The sequence below is a fragment of the Balaenoptera borealis genome, assembly GCF_965194805.1.
Source record: "Balaenoptera borealis genome assembly, chromosome: 6".
Taxonomy (NCBI): Eukaryota; Metazoa; Chordata; class Mammalia; order Artiodactyla; family Balaenopteridae; genus Balaenoptera; species Balaenoptera borealis.
Window position 1 is genome coordinate 84,931,202 of NC_138863.1, and position 13,928 is coordinate 84,945,129.

The 13,928-nt window shown below is 38.3% G+C and overlaps 1 pseudogene across 1 annotated transcript in view; it reads left to right on the plus strand.

Moving 5' to 3' along the window:
- LOC309631154 (small ribosomal subunit protein uS17m pseudogene) overlaps positions 1 to 13,271 on the plus strand; it is a 541,273-nt pseudogene extending 528,002 nt beyond the window's left edge. Inside the window, exon 2 of the transcript XR_014249528.1 lies at positions 12,945 to 13,271. The product of XR_014249528.1 is annotated as a small ribosomal subunit protein uS17m pseudogene (transcript). The remainder of the gene's footprint in view (positions 1 to 12,944) is intronic.
- Positions 13,272 to 13,928: the final 657 nt, after the last annotated feature.

Below are 13,928 nucleotides of genomic sequence, written 5' to 3' on the forward strand. Positions count from 1 at the left end.
CGGGGTACCAGGGTAAAGCTGTTTCCCTATGCTTATTTACCATTCATGTTATCTTCTTTGATGAAGGGTCTGTTCAAATCTTTTGCCCACTTTTAAAATGGGGCTGTTTGACTTATTGATTTATAAAAGTCCTTTATATAATCTATATATAAATCTTCTGTTGATATTATGTTTTTCAAATAATTTTGAAAATTTCAAATTCAATCAGTGGCTTATCCTTACATTCCTAATGGTGTCTTGTGGAAAATTAAGTTTAAAATTTTGATGAGGTCTAGTTTATCAAAATTTTCTTATTGTTAGTGTTCTTGGTGACAGCATATCTAAGAAATCTTTGCCTAGTAAAGGTCACAAAGATTTTCTCCTCTGTTTTCTTGTAGAATCTAGAAGTTTTATAGTTTTAGATTTTACATATAGGTTTATGATACATTTTGAATTAATTGTTGTGTGTAACATGAGATAAGAGTGAAGGTTTATTTTTTCCCACACAGATATCCATCCAGTTGTGTCAGCACTGTTACTGACCCTTTCGAGTTGGGCTCCAACAAGGGTCCCTCTGCTTGGGGTTGTAAGCAGACCAAGTGCGGTTCAGAAGCAAAGGAAAGCTTAATTGTTTCATCAAAGAATGGAGAGGTGCAAGCTCGTGCTTTAGAGTCCATGCTTTTCCCGAAAGGCTATGGGTGGGGCTGCTTTATAGGGTTCTTGTCAGAAGGAGTGGGGCATAGTTCTCATGCGGCAGGCGGAGTTCTCGCAAGTTCAGGTCAGTCAAGCTGTGCTGTTCACGCTCCAGATGGCAGCGTCCAGCGCAGTGTTTCTGCACACGGCCTGCAGCCGCCATCTTGAATTGAGTGTAGTGCACAGATTATGCACACGGTCCCAAGCTGGGGTGTTGGCGCAGTCGTTTTGTACGAGGAACTCTCTTCTGAGGTGTCGGGTGTGAGGCCTCTGCCGGTGGCCCCCTATGAGCAAGTGAAACTAGACTAAGGACAAAAGAAGAGGTGAGACCTTAGTAGATTCCATCATATATTTCCCCCAGGACCCCAGTGGGCTTTGCCAGTGACAGCACCACTTGTTGAAAAGATTCTCCTTTCCCGTTGAATTACCCTGGAAACTGCTGAAAACCAATTGGCCATGTATATGTGGAACTAATTCTGTACTCTCTTATATTCCATGGATCTGTATGCTTATCTTTATGCCAATACCACACAGTCTGGATCACTGTAGCTTTATACTAATCCTTGAAATCAGGCAGGATAAGTTCTTCAATTTTAGTTTATTTAAAAAACAATTTTGGTCATTCTAGATTCTCTGCCATTAGTGTTATGCTTCCTTCAGAAATTTTTTTTGATAGCTTTCCTTTTTGTTCCCCCTAAGTTCTGGAGATATTAATTTTCCCCTACAGTTTGTGTAGAATTACTTTCTGAAGTCATCTGGGCCCAGTGCATTTTTGGAGTGTAGTTGTTGCTCTCGGACAGTTTCCTGGAAACGTATCTGTTTCAGCCACATTTTTACACTATCATTTGAATTTAGCTAGCCTGCTTTGTGAACATATATATAGAGAAGAGGGGAAAGGCAGTGAAGAAATAATAATATGAATGAGAGTAAAGAGCAGACAAGAGAAAGCATTTCAGAATTAACTGAAATAAGGGAGGACTAGGTAATTAACATCAAAGAACCCACTGGTAGTTCTAGGAACCTGGCTTATAGTCTAAATACAAAGACTTTATGCTTCATTTTAAAAGATATCTCTTTTTCCCCTATTTTCAAATTTTGCCTAATACAAACTTTCAAATTAATCAGCTTCAAGATACCCAGACAGTCCATGAGTGTCAAAAAATTAATAACAAAAATCGACAAAAGGAAGTGATTTCTCACATAAAGAACACTCAGTTAAAATTATGTATTATGCCAGTACATCAAGATTAGCAGTTAAAAGTCTAATTTTTAGTTTGTTTACATGCAATGAATAGGAAAAACACTTGTCCAGTACTCCAGAGCCTTTCCTCCCTCTGCTAGCATCCTGTAAATTTGGAGAAATTCCTTGGTCTCCCTGAGTCTCAATGTCCCCGAATAAACAAGAGTTGCATTGAGTGATCTACTTCAGTTTCTCGATAGTCACTAAGTCAGATTTCTTGATTTCATTTCTATAGAGTCTAGTGTGTTACATTTTATCATTACATGTGTAATGTTTATCAGTGTGTTTATCACTGATATATTTTAATGAAACTTTCATGAAATTATTTGAGATTAGAAGAATGTGCCTCCTGCCAATTAGAGATATCTTGCTGAATCTGCTTGGTGCCCGTAACAGTTCTATCCCCGTGTAAGGACAATACAGACATTACCAGCTGAGGCTTCCTTCCTCTGCAAATCATCTTCTGCTCTTGCACTTGAATCCCCTTATTCTAACTTGCCTGACTTAGGAACAAGCATGATTCTCATTTTTTGTATTCAGTTATTTCTTTCCATTTGTACATCTTAGACTGAAAGATTTAGCATCCCTTTGTTTCCTCAGTCTACTTTATATGTGCGCCATTTAAAATGAACTGATGTCACCTCTAGTATGTGCTTTTACTTATGCCCCCTTGTTCCATATGGCACAGTTATTCCCACAGTCAGTCCATGTCCCTGTCTCCAAGTGCTATATTCAAAGAGAATTTGCCATCATCCAACTTATCTTATGCCAGATTGTTTATTAGAAAAAAAATAAAAGTTTGTCCTGATAAAACTACTTTGTATATTGCATACAGCATAAAATTTTATGCAATTTTTTCTTCCATAAAAGAGAATACTTCATAAAGTTGTAAAACAAACTATGAGGTTATGGCTTAAGTTTTATAGAGAAATAATTTCTTAAATCAAAGAAGCAAGTGTCTTATGATTGGTTAGAGCAGAAAAAAGTCAACAGATTTATTGGAAAAGATCTCTAATCCTAGATTTCAAAATGTAGCCAGATGGGAATCTGAGCATCTTTGGAATCTGTGATGACTCATGTAGGGCACTTGTGCATGATTCAGTCTTGATATGGTGCCAAAACAACTGGTCACGTCAATCAAAAAAAATTAGTTGAGAGGTTCTCTCATGCCATGTAGACAAAGGCCCAGTTGGTTGTATTTTTCATTGTTCTACTAAATACATTGGTAGCATGTTCACATGATGGTAATTTGGCTGTGTTTCTGATGAATGTGTTGCTGTGTGTGTGATATCTATGACCTAAGGCTCAATTCTTTGATGAAGCCTTTCCACAGAAGCTCTGAGGACTCCTAGGTATTCACACTTTGTGCCCCTTGGAACTCTAAGATTGTTGTATATTCCTCTAGAAAGCTATGGTTCAACAAATCATGAGATCACATAGCACAAAGAGGCCCCTGAGAGAGACTTTGGTCCAGAAGTTGATTGTGTATATTTATTTCCCAGAGTCACTTCTGTTTATATCCATATATTTATGTTTATGCTATTGTCCCATTATATTAGAAGGTTTTTAAGGACTTGCCCTGTTTCTTTCTTTCCTTCTTTCTTTCTTTCTTTCTTTCTTTCTTTCAACTCCCCACAGTCCAATAGAGTACTCTAAAATAGTGTTGGACTACTTTCTCAGAGCAGTCTGTGAAAAATTCCTATCGTGCCAGATAACTAGGAAGAATTTACAAGGGTAGAAACAACCCTGTTCCTCTCTTCTCCAATAAATATATAACCAAAGTACAGGTCACTTTGCAAGCCACGAGACATGTTTTTAAATGTCTCAAGATGTTCTAATTTTGCTTTCAACACAGGTTTCACAATTATTACTGGCCAATTCAGCTAGTTACAAAAAATGTGCTTGTTCAAACAGTAATAGTTAGAGGCATGGTTGGGAGCTCATGGCTTGACTACTTTAGGACAACAATTAAAGCTAAATCTTAAGTGGCAGAAGGGCTGGCACCAGATCTGTCTTGCTGAATACCATATCCCCAATACCTGACACATGGAAAGTATTCAGGTAATATTGATTAAATAATTATAAAAGTGAAAGAGAAAATGAAAATAAATTTACTATTATTTCTTCCACTAGAATTAATTACTCCATTTATTTAAAAAATAGGAATATTGGCCTACTTTAAAAAATAGAAGCCATTGATTTTTTTTCTTTTCTTAACTTTTAGATGTGTTTTATAATTGACTTTCAAGGTTTCCTTAAATTCCTATTTTATTTCAAAAATAATCTTAAATAATTATCATTGCTCCTAAGAAAAGGTTTTATTTATTACACAGTAAGACACTGAATTACTGACTATTCTTCCCCTCACTGAATGTTGTTTACTTTTCATGGATTAAATAATCTATAATAATAGAGTTGCTCTAATTTCATAATGATATAAACAATATTGTATATGTGTTTAAAAAGATTCGTTTTAATTTATTTAGAGTTTGCCAAAATATCAAAAATCCACCAAAAAAAGAAAAAGAAAATAATGCTAGTCAAAGCTGTTCAAGATGCCAGCCAAATTAAATACGTAATTTAAAAGTAACATATTCTTTTTTAATATAGTATGCTCTCCTGATTAAATCAAAATAATGTTCAAATCAGCATTTCAGATAAAGAAATACGCCTGATAAAGACTAAAGATGCTGTCTTAATATTTGTCAGAAGCATTTTTTTTCCTCTGGTCAATGCCTTCTTAAGGATAAAGAAAAATCTAACTTATAAAGGATTTTTTTATGATTGTCTAGAAATCACCAGCTTGTTGAACTCACCTTTACTGGACAGATGGCAGGTGCCAAACTGATCTCAGCCAATATAATCTGTCAAAACAATCTGCCGTGAGCAGGTGTCAGATAATTATCTAAATGAACAGATATGTAAAGTAATAAATAAACTAGAAATAGTTACTGAACAGGGTACTTAAGCACCTAAACTTCCAACCTAACCTTAAGTTATACATATGATAAAAAATTAGCTAGCGCTTAGAACAAAGTATAAGTATGAACAGCAGTTTCCATTTTCTTTACTAATTTTTGCTTTGTGAAAAAAAGTTTTAAGATTTTCATTCACACAGAACTCTGCTTACATCATTGTGACATGTCAACAAAATAGAAAACTTTTTTGTTTGCCGAGTATTTTTACTGCCATATCTTAAGTCAAATCAACAAAAAGATGTTTGGGGGCTTCCCTGGTGGCGCAGTGGTTGAGAATCTGCCTGCCAATGCAGGGGACACGGGTTCGAGCCCTGGTCTGGGAAGATCCCACATGCTGCGGAGCAACTGGGCCCGTGAGCCACAATTACTGAGCCTGCGCGTCTGGAGCCTGTGCTCCGCAACAAGAGAGGCCATGATAGTGAGAGGCCCGCGCACCGCAATGAAGAGTGGCCCCCACTTGCCGCAACTGGAGAAAGCCCTCGCACAGAAACGAAGACCCAACACAGCCAAAAATAAATAAATAAATAAATTAATTAATTAATTAAAAAAAAGAAAGGTGTGTTATAAAAGTGACTACGTCCTAATACCTCTCACAGAGCTGGTCCTTCAGGAGAAGTGGCTACATTTACATAGTAGCAAAAGCCCTGAGAGAAAGTGTTTCATGGAGCTCTGACCCCATCTTCCTGATTATTTGCAATTACTGAGTTCTGAATGAGCAATGCCAAGAGGCAGTGGTTCTCAAACATTTGGCCTCAGGATCCATTTACACTCTTAAGATTATCAACATGTCCTAAAGAGCTTTTGATTAGATGAATGATATCTCTCAACATTTACCATATTTGTTATAAAACTGGAGACATTTTTAAGGTATTTATTTACTAATCAATTTAAAATAATAATGTGATACTGGTTAACCTAAATTGCATATTTTATTAAAAACTATATTTTTCAAAATAAAGAAAATTGAGGTGGGTGACATCCTTTACATTTTGCAAATATCTTTAATATCTGACAAAAGACAGATGACTTCTCACCTCTGCTTCTGCATTCAATCTGTTAAGATGTGTTATTTCAGTTGAAGTATACGGAGAAAACTAAGACTTTCACAGGTAGGTAGTTGGAAACAGGAGTAATTTAAAAGTTTGTAAACATAATTTTTGATATATTTGGATAAACCAAAACTCAACAAATGGTGCTTTCTTAAAAATGAATTGCAATATAGAATCTAAAACAGTATCAATAAATTTATTGTACTCTCTTACATTAATAACAGTTGTTCTATCATGCATTTTGAATGAATATTTTTACCTATGATTTAGTAACATCCTGCATTGGCCATTTGGAAAATATTGACTCACTGAGTCAGGTAGATCCCCTAGATGTACACTGGAAAGTTCTGCTATAATTTTGTGAGAATGAAAGTTAAAAAGTGAAGTAATGTCTTAGTATTATTACAAAAAGTAGTTTGGGACTCACAGACACCCCTGAAAGGATCTCAGGGTACCCAGACACTACCCCAGACCAGGCTTTTAGAATCACTGCCATGAAGGAAAGTACAGTATGACTTAGAGACCCCCCCTTAATATTGGGGATCAGATCAGTGGCAATCACAAGTACATGGATAACAACAACCACTGAAGGAAGTGAGTATGCAAAACCCCAGTGAGAAGGCAAGTAAGCCTCTTGATCCTCAGGAATGTGGATCAAATGTTGTCTGATCTGGTTTTTAAAGTTCAACCAGAAAACTGGAGTTTTATAAGAAATATCCTGATTTTTAAATGTTGTCCGCTGTGTGGGCTAACAGTCAATGAGCCAAGCAGAATCCCCCTATGGATTTGAACCATAAGTTAGTCAGGGACACATAGAGGAGAGCACTGTCTTTGCTTGTACATGGCTGAAGCCAGAAGTTATCTATGGGAACCATGACTGGGCAGGAGAAGACTGCTAAGACATATAAAATTCCATAAACTTGGTACCCCAAATCTGGGTTTCTTAGATGTTCTTAACTGCAGGAATCATGAGGAAGTGGAATCAACTTCCCTGGGTCTGAAAAGCCATCACTACAACAATGGACAAGGGTACTACAAATTGTGTTGGCCCAGTTTTCAATAGGGATGTGTATGTGGTAGTCAAAATAAGCATAGCAGAGAATTAGGCTTCATGGGCAGACAGATCAGTTTCAGTACAAATTCAAGACACGGACTCGTTCTAAAATCAGCATTTTCCTCTTCTAAACTTAGATGATAAGTCCTCTAGAGGAAACCCCCAACTCTATAAATTGGTCCCCAGTACATTCATTGATCTTGATCTTAGCTGATCTCTCAGCAATTTCAAGACTCTTTACTTGTTCTTAGTCTTGGTCAACTTCTTCTATTTTCCTGAGCAGATATTCCAGATCTTCCTATCTTTCCTCAGCCCTTTAGTCAACAGTCTCTCCATAGCTCTCAGAGTGATGTATTTGATAAATTTGAGGCTATCATATGTGAACTGCCTGAAATCTATGCACCCCGCCACTTATAAATGTGTTTGTATTTCTGTATTGTTGGAGGTCGCTCCTGAAATGGTTCCTAATAATGCCTGCCTCATGGCATTCAAGTCCTTGCGAAACCCCCTCCCCTAATGTGTGGGATGGACTTAATGATTTGCCTCTAAGGAAAGGAATACAGCAAAATGATGAAACGTCACTTCTTAGATTATAGAAAGCTGAGAACTCACTCTCTCTCTCTCCTCTCTCTCCCCCTCTCTCCCTCCCTCCCCACACCTTTCCCTCTTTATTTGGTTTGCTCACTCTGATGAAGAAAATTGCCATGTTGTAATCTGTCATATAGAGAAGCCCATGGGGCAAGGAACTAGGAACTAAGGGGAACCTCTGGCCAGCCAGCAAGATATTGAAGTCCTTAGTCCAAGAGCTCACAAGGAACTAAATCCTGCCAACAATCATGTGACTGAGCTTGAAAGCTCCCCTTTCCCCAGCGGAGCCCTGATGGCTGCAGCCCCAGCCCAAACCTTGACTGTAGTCAGGAGGAGAACCTGAAACAGAAGACCCAGCTGAGACACACGTGGATTCTACTGTACAAAAACTGAGAAATAATCAATATTGTTATTTCAAGCCATTACGTTTGGGGACAATTTGTTATGGAGCAAATGATTACTAATACATAAATCATTCTTTTCTCTAGGCTGAAAGGATCAAGTGCTCAAGATCAACCTCTCTACCTAATCTCTTGATTTTATGCCTTCCAGACTTTGGTCTATCAGTTTTCCTTTTTTCCTTCTTTACCCTACATTTCTCCATCCTCTCTCTTACTAAAATGAATTTTGCGTTCTCACTGACAGATGCCTCACTGTTCTACTTTTTCATCTTAGCTAAACTTTGTAAAAATTTATTCTACTTTTGCTGAATCTAATTTCTCTCTCAAGTATTCCAACAACCATTATAAACTGACTTCCACCCCCATCTGAATTTTCACTGGCAAATCCCACCACAGACATTCATATTGTCACATCTAATGAGTGATTTTCAGTATCCCAGATTATAACATTTCTGCCCTTAAAAATCCATTGAGTGAATAAATATTCTCTCTATTTTGAAAGTACTGAACCCTTCAATTTTCATGAAGCACTTAAATACTGGTTCTCTTCCTACCATGCTGAAGGTCCTTTCTTAGTTTATTTCATAGTTTCTCTTCTATTTCAGTGTTTCTAAACTGCAGGGGATTTGTCCTGTAGGAGACATCTGACAAGGTGTGGAGGCATCTTGGTCCCAACCAGAGGAGGCAGGGAGTGCTACTGGAGTCAGTGGGTAGAGGCCAGGGTTGCTGACAAACATGCTGCCTTGCATAGGACAGCCTCACCATAAAAACATTATTCAGCACAAGATGTCAGTCGTGCTGAGGTTGAGGAACTCGGCTCTGATATCTAAAACTGGTTTTTTGCCCAACATTTTGTCCTTCATCTACTTCTTTTACCTGGGAAATCTCATCTGTTCTTATGGTTTCAATTACTGTTTTTATTCTGAAGATTTTTAAATTTACTGTTCTGATACTGACTTCTGATATTTTGAATCAAACTGTGAACTAGATACATTTAATTGGGTGTTTCATGGCAGGGCAGGAATAAAGATGCAGATGTAGAGAACGGACTTAAGGACACAGTGGGGGAAGGGGAAGATGGGACGAAGTGACAGAGTGGCATGGACATATATACACTACCAAATGTAAAATAGATAGCTAGTGGGAAGCAGCCGCATAGCACAGGGAGATCAGCTCCACCTAGAGGGGTGGGATAGGGAGGGTGGGAGGGAGGCTCAAGAGGGAGGGGATACGGGGATATATGTATACATGTAGCTGATTCACTTTGTTGTACAGCAGAAACTAACACACCATTGTAAAGCAATTATACTCCAATAAAGCAGTTTAAAAAAATAAAATAAAAATAATTGGTTGTTTCATAAGCTGAACTAAATTAACATGTCCAAAACAGTGGATGGATTTATCTTACCCATCAGAAATCTTCTCCAGTAACCCTACCTCTATCACCATCATCACCATATGACTGCCAACCCCAAGTCTGAGACTCTCTACCTCCCACATCTGATCCCCAAGTCCTGGCATTGACCTCATATGACTTTCTATGTTCCAGAATTCCTTACTCACCTCACTAATGCCTATTTGTCCTTTAAGTCTCAGATGAGGTGTCATCTCCTCAAGGGACACTGCCCTAGCCTGAGGCAGTGCCCCACTGTGAATCCTCTAAACTCCCCTAGATCCAGGATCTGCTCTAGTACAACACTGACCATACTGTGTTGAAAGGATTTGTTTATGTTTTTGTGTCATCTGCTAGAATTTAAGTTCCTCTAAATAGAAGGCCATATCTTACTTTTTTGTGTGTATCTCCAGATATCTAGTATAAGGCATGAGAATGAAGATAATAATATTAGCAGCCAGTATTATTTGAGAAGTTATTATATGTCAAGCACTGTACCAATTTTTTGCTTAATTCTTCTAACAAAGCTTTAAGATAGGTACTATTATTATATCCACTTTAAAATAAGTTAAACAAAGCAATGGCGAAGTTAAATAACTTGCCTAAGTCACATTACAAGCAAATAACCGATTGGGATTTAAAAATCATATTTCTAGCTCCAGAACTCACCTTCTTAACCACAATACTACCCTGATTCCCCTAGGATTATACCTGCTGTTCTCCTACTCTAGTCATGATCTAAATTACTATTAATAAAATTAATGAAATGTTATTAGAATTAATAAAGTTATATGTGTTATTTTAATATATCAAATAAATGTATCCCTATATATTAATATATAATATATTGTTATTAATATAAATAAAATACATCCACTTTAATACTTTTGGAAGCACAAAAAATACAAGACTAAAATATTTTTAGAAAGCAATGTAAAAGATGCTCAAATCAGTGTATCAAATGTTCCCTTGGTCTAAGTTTGTGGAACTGAGGTGGAAGGGTTTACGAATTCAGACAAATTAGTGATAGTTCAGTGAAAACTGCAGAAGGATTTGCAGATTTAGACTTTAGATTTTGCTAGTAGAAGTACAGAACGTAAGCGCTCTAAGAGCACCCTAGCTCTTGCTGAAGTCGGTGGGGGAGTGTGGGGCATGGGAGGCAGAACCAAGACCAGCAGCAGCGTTCAGGGATCGGGATAAGAGGCATCTGTGTTAGGTCTGTGTTAGGTCTCAGGAAGGCCTGTGTTGGATCCATTTCAACTTTTGCAATGCCACTTTTCAAGGGTGACTTTTTACCACCTTAGAATAAATAATAAATGCTGATTCTCTGATTAAGTGGCATTCAAAAAATCAGTTCCCTATTGTTTGGTGAAAAGCGTTTGGAGACAGGAGGAAGAATCGGTTCAGGTTATTTGAGCTACTGCTGCACACCTGTTTCCTTATAATCTGGAGCAGAAGTGCTGGCCCATTAAAGAAACATTTTCCATGACCTCTTTAACCTCTTTTTAAATAATTAGGACAAACTGTAAGGATTTGTTTCCTCCCTTACAATTTGTTCCTGTTTGTTTACTGGTTCTCTAGTGTGTGGGAAGTTTAATAAGTAACTGATGCTCACAGAACACACCAGGCACTTACACCTGGGGACATTCATAGCCAAAAACAGACTTGAAATAACTCAATTAATGCCTGCTTCCTACTCACGGACCAGACGGAGGACCTTTAGGCTTAGAAATCTGGACAGACTGTCCCCGGAAGCTGTAGAAACCAAGCCCCTGGTTGCAAATCCATAATGAGCAATAGGGTAGGATTGTTTATCATTTTTTCTTACTTCTCCTTGGTTATTAAGTAAAATCCCTGAATAAAGGCAATATAAAAAGGAAAGAAATATTGGCTACAGTCCAAGACAAATTGGGTTCTTCCCTCTACGATTTTGAACATCTCAATTGCTGACTCTGTTAAATCAGGGACAATAATATCCATTTTACAAAAGATTTATGAATATTAAATATAATGTATGCACAGTGACCATCACATGTTGTGTCCTCTTTAAATGAAAGCTATTTAATTCCTCGACACAACAGTATTTTCAGATAAAGTTGAAAAATCTCAAAGTGAAAATGTGTCCTTAACTGTAGAAGAGAACTTTTATTATCAGTATGTATAGTTAAGATATTCTTACAAACATATATTAATAGGGTGCTAGATATATCATATATGCTTTATAATGGCTTATGACCGACAAATATATAAAAAATGAAGAAGAATCTGGACCCTGCATTTCGCCTTGGAGTCCCTTTTGCATTATTTAGGGGTCAGAAGAGAGGCTACCAGGACACAAGATGCTCTGGGCCTTCTCTGATCTGAGTTTTCTCAGGACTAAAATTTTTGTGGCATGGAAAACACATTCTTTCTGGACTCATAGTCCTTTTTTATTTTTTTAAAGAAATTACTGTAGTCCTTTTGATGATTATAAAAATAATGCATTTGTTGCAGAAAATTTGGATATATAGAGGATATGACAAATAAAATAAACATCACCTTCAATCCCAACCAACTGGAGAAAAATATTGTAAAATCTGCCTTTTTTAATATTTTCTTACTTCATGTGGTTATGTATATATTTGTATCTATATGCTATCTATCTCTCTACCTATTTGTTGTTTATCCATCCACACATATGCATAATTACATTACATTTACATATTATCTGCATATATGTATATATGTATACATTTTAAAGAATTTGATAATTTTACACTTAAAAATAAGCCACGAGAATTCCTATACATAATATTAAATACATCTTTAAACTATCACTGAATATTTTTATAGTATTTCATAGTCTAGATTTTCTAGTTTATTCCTGACTGTTTAATTTGGATATGTTCTACTTTTTCATCCTATAATTTATGCTGTGATTAATATCTATATGAAAACATCTCTATGCATATCTCCAAAATAAGTATAATTACTGGGTCAGAAGATAGAAACTTTTAAGAATCACTTTGTTGATAGAGATGTGATGCTTAGCAAACATACCACAGCTTATTATTTACCCTTTATTTTAATATAAAAAAAGTTACATGTATGTTGTCAAATATATCAGTTTTTTCCTTTAGAGTTCTGCTTCTGTTTTACATTTAAAATAATCCCCCCTATTCTGAGTTTATACTTATTTTATAGTTTTATAATTTGATTTACTTTATAGGATTGAATTTTCCACAAAATTTCTCAATATACCTGGCAATGACTTTGGTATTGCTGGGAGACAGTAATGCAATTTTTTTTGCATCAAAGACCTAAACAATTTCCCCAACACCAATGATGGATGAGATTCTTCTTTCCTCATTAAGCATTCACCTTTATCATTTACTAACTTCTTATTATATTAGAACCTCTTTCTTCTCATTGCATTTTTTTCTATTAATCTACTGTACTATGGAGTTATCTTTTCCATTATTAATTTTTTGTTCACTTGTACCCACCTTGCTGCACAGAGTGATCTGATGACCAGCAGCATCGCCATCGTGGGAGCTTGTTAGAAATGCAGAATCAGGAGGAGCTTCAAGATGGCGGAAGAGTAAGACGCGGAGATCACCTTCCTTCCCACAAATACATCAGAAATACATCTACAGGTGGAACAACTCCTACAGAACACCTACTGAACGCTGGCAGAAGACCTCAGACCTCCCAAAAGGCAAGAAACTCCCCACATACCTGGGTAGGGCAAAAGAAAAAAGAAATAACAGAGACAAAAGAATAGGGACGGGACCTGCACCAGTGGGAGGGAGCTGTGAAGCAGGAAGGGTTTCCACACACTAGGAAGCCCCTTCACGGGCGGAGACTGCGGGTGGCGGAGGGGGGAGCTTCAGAGCCACGGAGGAGAGCGCAGCCACAGGGGTGCGGAGGGAAAAGCGGAGAGATTCCTGCACGGAGGCTCAGCGCCGAGCAGCACTCACCAGCCTGCGAGGCTTGTCTGCTCACCCGCTGGGGCGGGCGGGGCTGGGAGCTGAGGCTCGGGCTTTGGTCATATCGCAGGGAGAGGACTGGGGTTGGCAGCGTGAACACAGCCTGAAGGGGCTAGTGCACCACGGCTAGCCGGGAGGGAGTCCGGGAAAAAGTCTGCAGCTGCGGGAGAGAAAAGAGACTTTTTCTTGCCTCTTTGTTTCCTGGTGCGCGAGGAGAGGGGATTAAAAGCACCGCTTAAAGGAGCTCCAGAAACGGGCACGAGCCACGGCAATCAGCACGGACCCCAGAGACGGGCATGAGATGCTAAGGCTGCTGCTGCCGCCACCAAAAAGCCTGTGTGCGAGCGCAGGTCACTCTCCACACCGCCCCTCCCGGGAGCCGGTGCAGCCTGCCACTGCCAGGGTCCCGTGATCCGGGGACAACTTCCCCGGGAGAACGCACTGCGCGCCTCAGGCTGCTGCAACGTCACGCCGGCCTCTGCCGCCGCAGGCTCGCCCCGCCTCCTCTGTACCCCTCCCTTCCCCCCGGCCTGAGTGAGCCAGAGCCCCCGAAGCAGCTGCTCCTTTAACCCTGTCCTGTCTGAG